Below are 18271 nucleotides of genomic sequence, written 5' to 3'. Positions count from 1 at the left end.
CTTTAACCAACAGGATCACCATTTCCAATAACTGTGCACAATTTATTCTAAGTGTCTTTTGGTTAAAGTAAGTCTTTCAGAGTGAATTGGTGAGGTTTAGACAAAAAAATTTTGGAGACACTGCACCCGGCCAATCCCCACCCCCTTTTCTTCACTTTTGCTTTAGTCTGTCTCTGTCTCCTTTTCTTTCTCACTCTAAACCCCCCCCCCCCCCCCCCCCCCCCCGTCGTCTACCCCCCCCCCAGCACACACGCACGCACACACACACACACACACACACACACACACACACACACACGTGCGTCATATACACAGGCGGAAACTTGACCTGATCAAGTGGATCAAACAAAAAGCTTATCTACATTTCCAACTAAATTATCACTTAGTTAAATTGCTATTAGTTATCACCTTGCAAGAGTTTTGTAAAATTTTTGTTGCCGTATGAGACAGTATTATAGTTTTGTATGCAAAAACAGTGAGAGAGCCATTACTCAGTACATTACTAGTCCACATGCAGCAGAGGATGTGTCATGTCTGCTGCATCTGTGCGCTGAAGACTGTGATGTAAGTTATTATGGCTGATGCGAGGCTGCTCCTGGAGATAAACCAGCAGCAGCAGAGACTAGGTGTCTATGGGCAGAGATAGGTGTTTGCAGCAGTCGTAAGGAGCTCGCTGATGGCAGACTGAGTGAGTGGAACATGCAGGGTTTTAATCGCACACCTCCTCCGCAGCTAACGCACACTGTGCAGTTCAGATACAGCTTGAGCTGTGGCCCACCCAAAACTGTTACTGCTGTCTGTGAAGGCCTTGACATGATATGCTCATATGAATTTTTTAGAGGGATATCCAGGGATTACGGCTTTATGGACACTGGTTTAGTGGCTTAAGAGAATTTCCTTTAAGGAGACTAGTGAAACAGTTGAAAGTGTCTTTTAGTAAGACATTGACTCTCTCTCACCCTCCCTGATGTGGTGGAATTAGCACGCCAAAAAGGTATTTCCTTATACTCTAAAAAAATGAAATAGGCCTATTAATGTATTTCGACCCTATAAAAAGTTTGAAAAGTTGTTTCTGAACTTGATGCAATGCAGTGGATTGCCTGCTACAGTTTGACCCTCCTTTGTCCTTATCTGTCCCAACCCTGTATCAAAGGATAAACTGGATCAACAGTGGACTTGATGCCATATATCAACAGCAGGCACCCTGGCATGGGGCACTGGATACTGGGTGCTCAGCTGCTCACAGCAGTAGTTGGCTGGAAATAGGCCTGGATTAAAGATGCAGGATTTGCGTCATAAGGTGAACTCTAGCATGCATAGTGATCATATAGAAAGTTTCTTGTTGCTGTGTAATGCTGACTCAGGTTTGCTGTTTGAACAGGTAGCAAAAAACAAGCTTAAAGCAAATTAATGATTAAAAAATGTGCAAAATGCATGTGAGGTTTTTTTTTTAAGGCTAGTTAGCCATTAGGTTTTATGTCTTTTTTACATGGTATTAGTTAAAAACCATTTGTCGACAAGAGAGTTAGAAGAGGGATGTTATTGTTCACAAAATATTGTTCATTAAGGGCTAAATTGCCATCATTATGAACATTTCTTACATCCACCTTTGGGAACGAAACACCTGATTGTATGCAATTATTGCAGTATTTGTAGTGGACAGAGTGAATGTGATATGATACATTAGATCTGGCAAGGGGTGAGGCATCATTGTGTTAACAAATCATCTTTTAATTGCTTGTCGAGCATGACATTTCTAAAGTTAAAGAGAATAGTGTCATAGGAGTGCATGTTATTTATCATATTTTCAGATTGACACCAAAAAATATCCCCTTAAAGGTGACTATTTTGCATTCTCACTTTGTTTGGCAGACCTCAGCTTCTTCATGATAAGCGTCATCCTTTTCTTATTTTAAATTAGTTAAGTCTTTCAAATCAAGTTGCACCAGTTCAGTTTTTGTACCTATTTGAAGTTGGCAACATTGTTAGTGAACATTTGAGCTGGTAAAATAAAAAAAATTGCTGGCACTGTTTTTGAGAAACGAAACATTACATTTAAAGTAAATAAACAGATGATCCTGTGCAGAGCAATGTAATTTCATTACATTTTAAGCACAGACCTCAGCAGCCCATTGTCCAAATGACTCCAAAGTGGTGACTCATTCATTTGCACATCATTTGTACTCGTTTGTACAAGCAGAACAAACATTTTTTTCGTAGTTCATTCGAAAGTTATGAGCATTGCACATCACATTAACAGAATTAACTAGAAACCATTTTACCTGGCTTGTAACAATCACTTTGTCATGGACATGTGGAAGCATTCATTATGTTCAGCTCCTTTCTGGTACTTACACTGCCTTTGACTAAGAAGTTATCTAAGTGAAAGACTTTCTTTTAGGAGGGGTTGGCAGGTCGACCTTGTTGTACCTTGCTGTAAACTGGACCGCTGCTACACACGCACGCAAACACACACACACACACACGAACCACCTATGCGTGACTGCTAAATGGTAGAATCTAATAGGAGAGTGAGTACACACCAAAAGTGTGTGCATGCATTTGTTTATGGGTGTGTAGTAGGTTCTTTGTCATTTTTACAGTAGCCCCTGCACACAGTGCAGAAAATGCAAAATGTAGTTGTGTTTTATTATTAAAATGAATGAACCATTTGAAGTTTTGGCAGCACATTACCTCTGAATGCATTTAGGGGAAACAGTGAAACTGAAAAAGGATTGTGTAGATTGTTATTTTACAAAGCGGACTAACACAAACATAGTATAAAATACTGTACATTGTGTGATGTGTGCAGATGGATACCATGTGTCTTTTGAGGATCAGGAATTCTGCCTGTAAACAAATTTACTTTTTATAGTTTTCTCTCTGTTCTTCCACTATTTTGTAATATTGCTGATATTCTTGTCGGAGTTGTCCCACTTAATGTGTTGTTTTTCAGCAATGCTATAACATTTTAATACCTGGAAATGTAAAATCCTTCCAAAAAATGATTGTGTGCAGCAAGAATCTAGGTAAAGTGGGTACACATACACCTCACCTTTGCTCTCCTTAACTATTTTTTTTGTAAATCTACCTCAGGGCTGTTTGTGTGACTGTGACTCATCTGACAGTCAGCCAGTGTTCCAGTATTTATGCCATGTGGCATCTGTCTCACGTGATGCAGACAGAGCTCGCAGAGCTCTACCTTTATATTTACAAATGTAAAATGCTGATCCCAGGTTCGTGCATTATGTTTTAACCAACACTGCGCTCTGTCAGCCCTACCTGCTGAGTCCACTAGTGCTGGGATATTGAGATATCGTGACAGGATATTGAAGGAAAACTAACTGACCCTAGTCTCTCTGAAAGCCACTTTTTCTGCCTGGGTGCTGTTTAAAGTGCAAACTGCATGTTAGGATTTGTAGATTTAAAAACAGCAACTTTTTGGTCTGTCAGTTGTTGCTGCAGTTACATATAAGTCAACTTTATCACAGTTGTTTTTACAGTTTTTTAGCCCTGCTTCGTTTGTTACATTAATTGTATTGCATTTTTGCCTTAATTGCATTTTTCTCTCATTTTGTTTAGCAGACAGTAGTGACTGGGTGGAATTTATTTTTATTGAATGCATCAATAGCAGAAGCAGTTCAAATGTCTAGATACTCTGCAGTCTCTTGGAAGAGGCATGTGATTGAAACCGTGATGGTCACCAGCATATAGTTTATGTGAAATGTTATTTGCTAAATGGCAGAAATATTTATTACATTAAAAGGAAAATATTTTCAAAGCAGTCATTTTTAAAGGCAGGAAGGAAAGTGTGTTTCTTTGTGATGTCGCAGTAGTACATTTTTTTCTTGGACAGTATTATTTTTTTCTGCTGGACGTCAGTGGTTGTGGTTATGTTAATTTGTAACCGTCACCCCTTTTTCTGTGAAATTCACTCCTTCTCCTGGACTCATTCTGTTGAGGCATGCTTGAACGCACGCTTTTCCTCATTTTTCTCACTTGATTCATAAAATTTATGTCTTCACTCTCAGTCTCATTCGGTCTTCTCTGTGTTGCTCTAACAGCAGGGTCTCCAGATCTGTCACAGACAGCATATTGGCCTTCATTTTTTGTGCGTTAACACCAGGGCCTCCACACTGTGAACAACAGACACACCCCATCTTTGTACCAAGTTAGGGTGGATTATTCTAATGAAACAAAAGACAATCTGTGGCCTGGCACTGGTGTAGGTTTTAGTCCCTGATCTATGATAGTGTTGCAAATTGCTGTAACAGTGCTCCCACATGTAGTGGAAGGTATTCAGTTGTTCATTGTCTGGCCATACCAAGTAAACTGGACTGTTATACACTCATGGGTGATTACCATTCTCTGAAGCAGGGTGTTTTTGTTTTAGTCTTGTACATTTTATCATTTAGAAATGCCCATACTATCCAGAAATGATTTTTTTTGTGTGTGTGTGTTCTTAAGGATTTAAATAAAATCTATGTGAAAAGACACACGTGGCATTAAACTCTGACCCAAGGCTTTTAAAACACAAACTTTAAAACTGCATTGTTGGATTTCTGGCCACCACCTTACACCTCACCTTATTTATGACACACCACACAACAACATTTAGAGTCGTTTATGGCCTTGTGATACATGGAAGGCCTCTATTCACTTTTTAATTTTTTTTAAATTTCTGGTTTGGGCTCCATGAACTTCTGCAAAAAACATCTGCATATTTAGATACATGTTTTATTTCATCACCTGCCTGACATGTCTGCTGTTTGCCGTGCATTGTACAGTGATTTTAGTAAACAGCTTCCTGCTGCTGTTTCAAATAGGGGCCCATGAGAGCAGTGAACCATGCAGTAAGTGTGCAACTGTAAAAGCAAAAATCTAAAAGATTTTAAAGGATATGTAGACTGTAGACATTAGTTATAATGCCGTCTGCATTTGTGTGTGAGATTGTACTGATAAGTGCAGCTTTTTTTTTTTTTTTTTTACGCATATATACAACCACCTAATTTATTATATTATAGGACCTAGTAACGTTTTTGTAGCCTGTCACACCTTGTCAAGATAATATCCATCTAGAATTGTCAGTGAAAAAAAAAAAACAGGTAGCTGCAAGACATTTTGAATAGTACATGTAGGAGCTCTGTATGATGCTGACCTTTACCACTGTGATCCACACACCATGATCGGGAGAGCAGGAAAGGACAGGCTGCGACATGCTCTTTGTTGCTATGGTGCACACAAACAGACTCTTGACTATGAATTTGCCCAGAAGGCTGTATTGAATTTGGTTAAATTACTCCCATACTGTATAACCATTAAGTTCTTTGAGTGTGTTCTGAAACAGCTTTTAGAACAACAAGACTGACAGATGTTAAGGTGCTTTAGAAATTACCCTTTCCATAGGGATTTTGACCTTTAACTTGACATGTATGACTGTAAACTTGTTTTTAAATGTAACACCCCTGTCACCTTAGCTTGACTCGTGAATCTGACACGTAAACAGAAATAAGAAGTTCCCCACAGCCAGTGTTGGTTGCTTACTCGTAAATGATCGTACTTACACACTTTCTCTTGTGGTCGCTTCTCTACTGCTCTTTGTGGTTGTCTCACTCTCTCTACTTCCATGAAACTCCTCCTTCTGCTCGGCCTTAATGGATGGCGTTTGTGTTCACATGCTTGTTATTGGCCAGGGCTCCAGGGCTCAGGTTGTGTTTATGAGAGGAGTCTGCACTGATTCCATGATAAAACTAGATGTTCCCTTACAAGGCTTCGAGCCTCCCTCAACTAGCTCTCATGTCCATATCAGGTATAACCTTCCTGTTGTACTCAGGCCTCTCTCAGCTTCCACACTATGGCTTGCTCTTGGGCTCCACCGTAGTCAAAAAAGGTTGTGTGTGTGGACATAAATCACATGTTTGGACTTTGATAAACAGTTTACCGGTACATTAGAGTATGCTTGGAATATGGACTTTTTTGTTGTCAAACCTGTTTATTTTCTGTCGATCAAATAATCATGTCAGCACTGAAGTCAATATCACCATATCAGCAGAGATGGAATTAAACTTTTTTTTTTTTTTGATAAATTTTGATTTTTATTTAAAGGTTCTTGTTCTTCTTGCAGTGTTTGTATTTGTGCCTTTAAAGATGCACAGAGATAGGTGACCAAGTAGAAGAAAAACCTGAATGTTTTTACTGTGAGGGGATCCAGTACTGTGGTTGTGATTTGGATCCACATGTCTCTTAGAGGGAAGAGTGATTGAAAATCAATATGAAGTCGTCCTGAACAATCACCTTTATCCTATGATGAAACATTTCTATCTTGATGGGAGTGGTCTCTTCAAGAATGACAATCCCCCTCATCCATATAGCATGAGGGGTCACTGAATGCTTTGTTGAGTATGAAAATCATGTGACTCATGTGATGTGCCCTTTACGATCCCCAGATCTCTACCTGTAGGAGATTTTCTAAGACATGTAGACAGTAGTCTCCACCACCACCATCAAAACTGAGGGATTATCTTTTGGAATAATGGTGTCCAACCCTCCAATAAAATTCACAGACTTGTATAATCAATGCCACAAAGCATTCAAGCTGCTACCCAATTGTAAATCAGCATATTATGTGTATGTAGCTGTTACTTGTTAAGTAGTTCAGTTAGAGGGGCATGATGTGTAACAGGTCTGCTTTGTGGAAATTAAGTTATTCCAATGTTGACAAATGGATTAGTTGAAAAGTAACATAGAGGAGAGCTGGCTATAAGAGTTTCCTTGATTCATCACATCTTTTGATGATGCAGACCTGTCTATGGGACTCTTGTTTCACAGGATACGTAGCTGATTCTGGTTATATCAGATCAAATCTAAAGATTGCATCCGTGAGAGTGACAGACTGAAGAAAAGACCTGCACACAGCTCTGAGCCCTTGTTAAAAAGAGATAACATCTCTGACTAAGAGATCTGAGGCTGAGGACGTCAGGTGAACAATGTGTGAACTCCACTTCTCTCAGGCTGTTCCTGCCATGGAGCTAATACTAGCTAGCAGTTCTAATGCATTAGTGAGTAGACTTTCAGTTTCAGCCCTGTCTGTAATTATTTAAGCACCTGGTACTGACAGTCTATCCATTTGTTTTTTAAACTGTGTGTAATGATGGCGCCCTTGTAAATGGTGCAAATTTTCACATTTAGGCCTAGAAAAAATAGATATGAAAGCTTTAGTGTTTTTGCTTATGCCAGAGTAATAAATGCTTGGTCCATGGTTGTGTAACCAGGAAATGTGAAACCCTGTAATGCTAATATAACTGAATGCTCAAGCAGAAAGGCTTCTGGACTTTGTGAATTGAAACTGAATTGTGAGATCAGTGCCGATATCTGGCATGTTCTAAAATGTTCCTACCTGTCTTTTTCAGTAAAGGCTTAATACACAGAACATGTTGCAGCTGCTATGCACAGCTAATTTACTAAAGACTTCCAAGGTTTGGAACATAAAATGAAATGTTATATAGTTTCTAACACGCCGTAGCCTCAGTGTTATCAGGTCTGTCACCACAGTTGCATCATTTAAGCCTCTCTTCTAATGATTGTGACGTGCATACTAGAACTATGCTGTTCAGTTTTGTAACAGTCTACCTGGAACGTGTGCTTGCACATGTTTTATTTGCCTGTTAAGTGTGTTGTATAATGTTGTATTTCATTGTTATAAAAGTTGAGTCGGGTTCAAAGATTTTATCAGACAGCCATCCGTTTTTGTGCCAGAGTCCAGAAGAGATCTCAATAAAATCAATGAGGAAGCTGCAGTTTTTGACACAGCATTATTGTTGGTCTAAATGCAGCATTAGAGTCTTAAGGCAGCACTGCAAGGTCCCGTGTGCATACACTCGAATTCCTCGAGCACTACCAGGTTACTTTCTTCTTTCAGCTTGAATGTTTGGAGTAATGAGTTTCATACCTCTATGATAAATGGTTGTAAAGAAAGATTGTAAACAAATAAACAAATATGTAAACATGTATGGATGAATAACAAAAATTATATTACACATCAATGTTTGCAGGTTGTTGTCACAGACAGTAAAGCCCTCTGGTGCAGAGCTGCCTGGTCATGGTCTCAGCGGAAAAGACTTGAACTGAGATCATCTCTGTCATCTGAGTCTAGTGCAAACTTTAAACATCTTGTTTAATAAGCGGAGCAATTATCGCTGAAAGAAAAGGGAAACAAAACTGAGTGGCCGGACATTGGCAGATGCAGTTACTTACGTTAATATACAGCTGTTTAATTTATTTTAATGACATATAAAGTAGTCATCAGGCTCATTGTATATTCTGCACATCACAAGGTCAATGAATCTTTTAATAATTACTGGTGTTAACATGGGGTAAACCTGGGATATTTATATGAACCTGCAGATTAGTGCCAATAGAAAGGACTTTGAGAAGAACTATTCAGAGCATTTACACTTGGGCTTCCTGCCACCACTCTCCAAAGGTCATACAAGCCTATGTTCTTGCCAATCTCCTGTGATAATAATGACTTCTCGGGTACCAGGTCAACAAAAAGTTTTGAGTTTAGATAAAATATAGACTGCAAACATGGCCTGCACTGCAGACTGCCTGCTGCTATTTATAGGGGCAGGATTTACTGAGTGGTTTCCAGTAAATGTGAGGTCAGAGTCATGGTGAATTAAATCCCTTTACGTGGAATATGTTTTCTTGTGTCAAGTTGTCATCCTGAGCGTTATAGATTTTTGTCCTATTTGACTTGATTTGACGCTCAATTGGAGCTTTCTGATGCAGTCGCTAACTTGAATTGAACAGGTGTATGGTTATATAAATTCATTTAACCATATTAACAAGTCAAATAGACATTTTGAATATTTGTGAGTGGTGAAGATTGCATTCTGTGACAAGTCCTATGCGAACAGATATACTCTACCAGTCAAAAGTTTGGACACACTTTAGCATTGAATTGAATGAGAAAGTGTGTCCAAACTTTTGATTGGCACTGTACCTACAATATAAATTATACTTTTAAAGTCTTCTGGCATTTCTGATTAACTAGATTAACTACTAAGAAAAAACAGGGAATAGAACAATGCATGCTGTCAGTCAGATTTAAAGAGTTTCATCTGTTTTTCTGGGGCAGCCTGTATTTTGCCAGCATTGGTGACTGGCTTCCTACTGAGTGTTAGTGTAGAACAGTCAGAAAGTTACAGGGCCTTTGAGAATGACACATACCATTGTGGGAAAAAGTTCATCATTGACGTACTAGCATTGACCTTACTCCGATTGTGGCATTTATGTTGTTCCCGCATGTTGTGTTTGTTATTATGCAAACTGCTCAGTCTGGCGAGCAGCCAGCTGCAGAAACTTGATCCGTGTCAGTGAACGCTACTAGTTATGCTGAGATTTTAGTTTCTTCTTGAGCTGCAAATTCTTTGTCCATGTTCCTTCTCATTCTAGTTCTCCAAAAGCAAACGGGTGTCGTAGCAGACTGGTTACTTTTTTACACATTTTTTTCTAGCACTATGAGAGGTTCTACTAGTATGATAATAGCTTCATATATTCAAAAGTCGTGTTTCAGAGTAAGAATTATTAGGGTTGTTTTTTTTCCTTTTAAACAAATAAGATGCAGAGCAGAAAGAAAATATATAGAAGAAAACTATGATTTACACGGAACATTTTCTAAACATTTTTGCTGTTAATAATAATGCAGAATTTCTAGATCTTTATTATCAAATACAATACATCTAAACTCTGAACAGTCTCAATAAATCAACCCGTCTAACTATTGCTGAACATCAGCTACAGTGACAGTTACAGACAAGAAATTGCAGTTCCACAAGTAAAGAAGCACCATAAAGTCACCTAAGTACTAATAAAGTTGGATCAGCAAAAGCCATTGTATGTTGAAGGGTGTGTTTCATTGGCTCTAATTTTAACGCAACTCATTTGTAACAAACTTTATGGGCTATTTTCGTTTTCAAAGAAAAAGAAAAGTGAGACAGTTTTGCTTTAAATTATGCATATGTCATATTCACCCACAACCAGAATTTTTATGGATTTTTAAATTTTTTTTATTTTGTATTTTGTTGTTTTTTTTTTTTATATGTGAATGTGATACATTTCTCTCCAGAATGTGTATTGATGATAGAAATACTGACATATTATTCCAGGATGGGATCAAGAATCTTTTGAGTCATCATCTGCACTGATGTCACGCATGACGTCTCAAGCATTTTCTGCAACACAATGTACCCAAACAAAGATAAAATACTGTATTATGGTAACAGTCTGTTCGTGCTTAGAACTGCAAGTGACCACAATAAGTAAAGTGAAAGGAATAGATGAGAATGAATGGCTCATTTCTTGTGCATCACACAGACGTAAATATGTGGAGCAATGCAGATATCCCCAAGCTCTGTCAGGGCAAAGCCTTTCCATCGACTTAGAGTACATATAGGCCATCACGATACTGTAGGGACTAAAGCACAGTCATCCAGATCGATTTCTCATTATGTTTGCAATTTTCGCAAAATTCAAAACAGCTTAGATGCTATAAAGAGTGTAAAAAGTATAATGGATTATAAATATAAAAACAAAAAGCTGTCATTATTTAGGATTCTTTGGACAACCAGTATAGATCTTAGTGATCCATCTTTATTACTGTCCTTTATCCAGCAAGCCAGGCAATCTCTTACAAAGCAACTGCCTTCATGCCCTTCTGGAGGATGATCCCAGGTCAAATGATAGTAGATAGGGATGTGGTCAATCCAACAATGTGGAAGGCATTTTCTGAGACTTTCTCTTAAAACTAGGGTACACCTGCAACCCTACTGGTGTCTTGTGTTGCCTTCCCTTCCTTAGATATCCAATCCTTAAAGAGAGGGAACATTAACATGAAATATCAACGTTTTATTTGCAAAATGAATGTAGAGTAAAGAGAGTGTGAGTGTGAGGTTGTCTGTCTTTGTGTGTCTCTATGTGGCCCTGTGATGGACTGGTGACCTGTCCAGGGTGTACCCCTGCCTTTCACCCGAGAGAGAGCTGGGATAGGCTCCAGCAGATCCCCGTGACCCTGGCTTTCAGGAAAAAGCGGGTATAGAAGATGGATGGATGGATGTAGAGTAAAGAGCAATTTCCTCTCAGCTGTCAATCATAGTTAGCTAAATGAAATAGTTATAACCCCTCTCCATTGTAATTGTATTACGCAGATTGTTTTTAATGTTGTAATGTTTGCAACAAAATGTTAGCTCCATCCAGTTGCATAGCAAGGATGCCGACTGGATAGTCCATTAGAGTATAACTGAAGTGGAAAAACCCTTACTGGGAAAATTATTAGTCAGTATAATTTTGTAAATAATGTTTCTGTAAAGTGACCAGTTACTTTAAAACAACTCCATCTTTATCCATTGTCTTGTCAATGTCAAATGCCCAAACACATAACACATATGTGCAGAATGTCTTCCCCTACTGTATTGTCTAAGGAAACCACATCAGTGTCAATGCCCTTGGACTTATCCAGTATCTTGGCCTTGACAAACATGCAACAAGGAAGGGGTGGCATTCAACTTGGTTTAGCAAACAGAATTTTCCTAAACCTTCCTTTAAGGCCTGTGTAGCAGTTGTTACTCTTCCATTCAGTTTTCCTGTCAGCCTAATTCTAGTCCGTTTTTTCTGGGGACACATCTGGTTGACAAAATCATAACAGCCAGGAAGCAAATAGCAAATGCTATCTTTCTTGCTTCAAAGGAATTAGTGGTTGTGTGTCTATAGGCCATGTGCTGTACATCTCCTGACTCATGTAAACGAAAAGACAGAGCAAAGCCACATGCTTTGCCCCTGAGATAGAAGATGAGAGATTTATGTTGGCTACTCCTTCTGCAGCAACAGGCCATGAGCATAAGTGAGTTTACCCTGAGTCTTTGAGGAAAGGGAGCCTTGCTGACATAAACCAGACAGACTTGGATGTTGAATGAGTGTTGTATCAGTCATTTGGTTCTGTCCAAATTCCTTTGGCCAGTTCTGGTGTTATTCTTGTGGCTATTTTTAGATTTTGTTTTAGTATTGAAATCAAATGGTTTTGCAAGTTTTAGCCATATTAGCCTCATTAACACTAACTTCTTCTCATTGCATCTCTAGGAATAAAACTAGATTTCTTATCTCATTTAATGCACAGTCTCATTCTATCACTTCATCTTGCATATGATTATATGCCACACACGTTTATTCAACTGATTCCTAATGCAATCTGGAAAAATGAATACACTTGGTCACATCACATTGGAAAGTCAATGAAAAACAGAAGGTCACTTGATTATATTTAAATCCTCTGTACTATCTGACTACATAGAAACTATTGTATACATCTACACAGTGCAGAAAACCCTTACCAGACTGTGGTTAAAAAACTACTTAGGAATCTAGAAAGCCACCCAGTAGAATTACAATACGTGACCACAAACCAATGATATTTTGAGCAGGTTCACTTATATCCAAGTTAAACATAAAACATGGTTGCATGGAAATTTCTGAAAACTTATTGTTGCTAGATTTTCACTTAATTACACTCCAGGCTGGGGGCAGAATCAACATGGAACCTCAAATTAATGTAGTATAATCATCAACGAATAAAAACAGTGGCTGTCTGGAGAGAGAGAGAGAGACAGGCTAGCAAGGATTAGGAAAGTTTATCTCACTGTATTTTGCACTATGACAAAGGTCAGGCTTATGACTTTGAAGTGGATGTAGGCATGTACTGTATGTACAGTTTTCAAAGCCTACTGTATTACAAGATAGCAATCACGATTTGCTTAGTTTAGAGATTAGTGATATTAGCGATATGTGACATGATGCTGGGATGTAAAGAGGGAACAAATTTGTTTCAACATTTTCCAGGAAACTGATTTCACACTGTGTAATTGTGGCTCAATGTAAAAAATGGGAAGTCACCAGCAAATTAAGCAGGCCAAAAACATGTTTAGGTATGTAACATGTATATTATGTTGGAGGGTTTTGACGCTCTAGAAGTTTGAACATGTACTCAGCAGCATTATGTGAAGTTACATAATACTTGCAATAATAATACTAATATTAACACTACCACACTTTTAATGTTGTTATTGCATGGTCAGTAACCTGAGGTCAGCAGTATATAGAATATAGTATGACAGCTGTGATGATAGCTAGTCAGACCCAACGATGTACACAACATTTTACTTGTAATTTCCAGTATGTGTCAGTTGTTGATTGCAAATAGTTGGGCCAAAATAATTTTCTGAAAGTAGGTCAATTGGTAGTTGTTTTGGGCAAAAGAACACTGGTCCACTGGAGACTATACTGGTTTTAACAAACACTTGATGGTATCATGTCTTAGTGGTACAACAGAAAGACCTTTTATTATGTGTTAAAATTCTGTACAAGGGAGTTTTGAATGCGGCAAAGTTGACTTTGGTCTCGTAAAAAATTCTGTGGTATTGTGTTCCCAAAAGTAGAGTTTATATCCTGTGCTTCATTTGTAAGGAAACATCAGGTGTTGACAAGTATGGCTGATCAGCCCCTAAAATACCCTGAATGCAGTGTGATGTGACATTAACTATAAAGCCTATTTCATGGTCTTCAATAACTTTGGTGTCTCTCCATTGAGTGCACTTTGGCTTCTATAAATACCTATAAATTTTTCCTGTGAAATTCCTGAGTGCCATTTACAAATGGCAGCTTAGTGTGGTGGTGTTTATGGAGCTTCCTAGGACTGAGAGACAGTAAGAAACTAACTACTTTGAAGCAGTAGTTTGTTGTATTTGACAGTAGTAGCGAGGGCTGTCATTTGGCAGCACATAGAAGAATAGCAAATTGTATGTTATAGTTATGGAAAATGCAAAGTAGCCATCATTGGATTATTTATTTGTTTTGTTTTGTTTTGCTGTTCCTTAGCTCTCTCCCTATTGTAATACAGATTTTTGCAGCAGTTAAACTGGAATTTTTCCAACCAGACTAACAAGACATGAAACAGGTATTTGTTAACTTATTCATGCCTTAGATATTTTGAATTTTTTTTAACATATGTTTGAAGAGATATTCTTGGTGTTTGTTTTTTTTTTTTTATCCACTGGATTGATGCCAAATAGGATAAACACCACGCAGTATGAAAAGCACCAGATCTTGTCATAGAAATACCTAAAAATAATTCAAATGACACTTACAGATGTTGGCTTTTGCAAGGCAAATGCTGAACAACACCAGTCCAGTGAAGTGGTAGGTCAGTGTGAAAGAGGGGATGACATTTTGCACAAGCTCCTTTCCGTAGTCAAAGAATTTTCCATGGTCCTGCCAGGTTGCATGACGGCATTGGTAACAGCCATAGGCATACCAGCCTTGGAGTACCGTGAGTTTTCCTGTCGGGCCTGTTTACCATTCTTTGGCCCTGTAGATTTTCTGGCTGGTTGCTCTCTAACGTAATCTACTGTAAAACTCTTATACTGTCTGCCTATTCACTGCTGTGGTACCTTTTAGTTGTTTTTCCTGTCTTCATTTGTGCTTGGTACAGTTTTGGTGCCCCTTTTGGATGGGATTGGTCTAAATTCAATGTTGCATTAATTCTTTCTTTATATCCCTCTTGTGTTAGCCATTATCTGTGGCAACCTACAAGGAAAATGTAGCATGAGCACATGACCACTGAGGGCCATATCAAAATGTGTCTATATTTACAGGATCATTGCTATCAAATCCCATTTTATGGAGGGTTGTTGTTCATTTTATCACCAGCAATAAGTTCAGAATTGAGCAACCCTGAAAGGTGGAGTTTAATATAAATATTTGTTCAAACTTTAATGAGTTTGATTTATTCCAAGTGCTAAAAAGGCTTATTTTAATATTAATAGTTAACATGATTTATCAAATAAACAACACTGGAATATTTAATGTTATAGGTTCATTTTGTGTGTGTTTGAGTGGAGGATCCATCTTCAGCTGTTTGGTTGTAGAGTCAGTCAGGGTCAAAAGTTCAGACAGTCTTTTAATCCCTGTCTGCTGCTTCCTTCAGTCGCCTCAGCTGCTGGTGTGTCGTCAGCTGACCTGCCTAAGCTCTGGCACTGTTTTACAGGCTCAGGCAGTTCAAGCTATGTCACACACTCATGTGGGATACACTCACTCATTCACATGGACTTAAAATAAACAGTGTACACCTTCTTTTCCTTTCTCCATATCATCTTTTTGTCCTGTTTGTGTCTTTTAACAGCTAGAGCCCAGTCGTCATTATCAGCATATGCATGTGCAGAGGGCTGCTGACGCTGTTTGTGTCGCTGCAGACTGACGTTAGCAGTGCCCTACGCCTTTCCATACAAATGCCCTGCCTGCCTGCAATTTATTGCCTTTTCTCTGTGCTCCACACTCTTATTGGCATGTTTTTATCAGTTCTAGTGCTTCTCACACCGCAGTGTTAGAGGCTTGCTAATATGACACGCAGGTGTAACTAACCAGCCATTTGATACCATGCAATGGCTTACTGACTCAGGTTAGGAAATATGTACAAGTTGTCTCCTGTTTGAATGATAATAGTTATCTTGATATTTACTATTTCTGCAGGGTTTTCAATGTGTGTGTGCTTGTTTTGTCTGCATGGGTCTGACCCTGTTTGCTTCTTATCTCTATATTCTGGCAGGTGTCTATAAATATAGTGCAGTTATTTCCGTTATGGAAATACCTGCAGGCACATCTACAGGCACGTGTAGGTGTGTACACAGTGTTACACAGAAAATGAAAATTAGCAAAGTGTAAGAGGAGTTATAAAAAGCATGGAACAGGAAGGACATCTGACATGATTGCAGAAATATTCTCACAATCAATAATCAAAATACAAAGGCTAGTGACTGCCTAAGTTTTGGTGATGAGGAAAGTTTTTGCAGTGTGTATGCGTGTTTGTATGCTTATGCATGTGTGTACACGTGTGTTAAGTGTCAGCAGCTGCTGTGTGTGTGTCTCTGTCCATGTGTCCAACCTAATGTCATGTTTTCATAACATCACTCAAGGAAACATCTGTTCATCGAAATTGATTTTAATCACATCACTAGTTGTTCCCTGGCGCACACTTTAATGGTAGTGGTGGCAGCACTAATTCAACCAGTGTTTCCTCTGTCTGAGCTGTTTGACAAGTACCATATGACTCCGTAAATATACACCTATACAGGTTTAGGAGTGAAAGGAGGACTTTAGTGAGTGACCGTGGGCAAAGACGGCACATTTCTGCATGTTTGTGTTCTCCCTGTTCAACAGGTGTTTGACAAATTGCTTGTTTAGTCTCTATTACTGGCAGATTTTGTTGGTTGATAAGCACTATAGTGGTTTCTACTAAAAAAATAACCTCCTGTCTGCTCCAATCTCCTCCTCCTCCTGTCCGCTTTTGTTTATGTGAACGCTCCAGGAAAGAGGAGGGTGAGATTAAGAGACCCCTGGGTTAAAATCCGTGGCAGTGGGGTAAAAGTAAATAAGGGTCAGCTTTATTTTAGCCAGTACCGATCCATTAAATATGCCCAGATCAGCCCTGATACCGATCCTTAGACTCTCCTCAGACAGTGCTGACAGATTGTACACATACTACTCTACAATGTGTATATACCCACTGTCACTGGGTGTGTGATCAAGAGGGCCAGTAGACAAATTGAAATGCTAACAAAACTCAGTCTTTTGGGTGAGTTAAATGAAGGCCAAGTGCACATCATGTTTAGCTTGGTCTCCATTTCTTTTTATCTCTGTCTGTGGTTCTCTGTCCTTTACTCTCCATCCCGTTCTTAATGGCATCCTCTCCTTCATCTTTTAACAGTCTCCCTCTGTGTTTTCAGCCTTTCTGTAAACAAGCAGAAGGCCAACAACTCTGTCCTCCGGCCGTCTCCTGCCATCCTGTTGCCATGGTGTATGGAGCATTGTTTGCCAGCCTCTATGTCGGGTTGCCATGGCAGGGCTTATTTGCCATATTAAATGTTTGGCAGCATTGTACAGATGCTGATGACAAACACCCAACATCCCACTTTGATCAATGAAACATGATTAGAGGAGATGAGATCGAGCCACTGATCTATTTAACAACCTTAGCTATACAGTTCATGTACTCTATGTATTGTATTCATGTTAAACATGAATATGTGTAAAATCAAACAATAATTTTACAGACAGATGGAAATAAAAACTTGGGGAAAAAAAACACATTTAGGGTTGCAGTTTAAATGTGCGACTTGTTGCCATGGTGTACTTTGCTTAATGGATTAAAAACTTGATCTTGTAGCTTTTGAAAATTGGCATATGCTGTTTTTCATATTGAGACACTGTGGAACAGCAGTAGTGTTAGTGCATTGCCCATTTTCAACCCATTGTCTAAAATGAAGTGAATTTGTTTCCCAAATTATATCATAGTGTTTTATCAAGGTTCTTGATATTTTTTTAATATCAGTAAATCGGATTCACATGGCACATTTAATATGACAAGATGTATCAGATTTATTCCTGACAAAATGATGACGTTGGTGATGTTTAAAAAGATATTACAGTGTTTAGGTTGAGGTTCCTGATGTTTGTGGAGATCATGAAATAGGCCGTAATCTGTCTCTGCCCCTTGTGTTGAAGCATGAGAGGGCATTGCTTTTAGTACAAGGATTTTACATGATAAACTACTATATTTCCCCCCAATTAAAACAAGAATGTAGAAAATCTGCATGTGACCTTTCAACACCTCAGAAATGTATGATTGGAGACAGATTTATTAGTTAGTAAATTTTATGTTTTCATGTGTTAAGCTTTCAGATTAATGCACACACTAAAAATCTGAAATGCATATTTAGAAAAAATACTGTGAAGATACAAAAGTATAACCAGACTAAGGTAATTGGCATGTTAACCTATTTATCTTAAATCTATACTGAATTTATACCTAACACAGAGGATTGGGTTAATGCACATCCAACTTAGTGCTACTCAGTCTGCACCAACTTTGATTGTACTCTGCTGTAATGTGTGAAAGCTGTTTGGTTACCAACAGATAGTGTGGAAAGGCAGCCAATTGACGTAGTTAGAGGTTGATAAGATCTCATAGCTCCATTGTAGACGTACCATGGTGGTTTTAGCGGTTTGCTTTCTTTCTTTTGCTTTTACTGAAGGGCCCGTGACGCTGAGGCAGTGCATTAGCATACCTGTAGTAGAAAGTGCATCCTGTGGTGCAGGAAATCATTAATGTGAATTTTAACACACAGTGTGTTTAGATATCAAGCACAATAGATTAACAGACGCTCTG

General features: G+C 38.6%; 1 protein-coding gene across 1 annotated transcript in view; it reads left to right on the top strand.

The window, feature by feature from the left end:
- pde3b (phosphodiesterase 3B) overlaps positions 1–18271 on the top strand; it is a 40772-nt gene that overhangs the window by 11510 nt on the left and 10991 nt on the right. The window lies entirely within an intron of this gene.

Source organism: Mastacembelus armatus, chromosome 3 (assembly GCF_900324485.2).
Source record: "Mastacembelus armatus chromosome 3, fMasArm1.2, whole genome shotgun sequence".
Classification (NCBI taxonomy): domain Eukaryota; kingdom Metazoa; phylum Chordata; class Actinopteri; order Synbranchiformes; family Mastacembelidae; genus Mastacembelus; species Mastacembelus armatus.
Note: the sequence above shows the minus strand (reverse complement) of the source record. Positions and strands in the feature narration are given on the sequence as shown.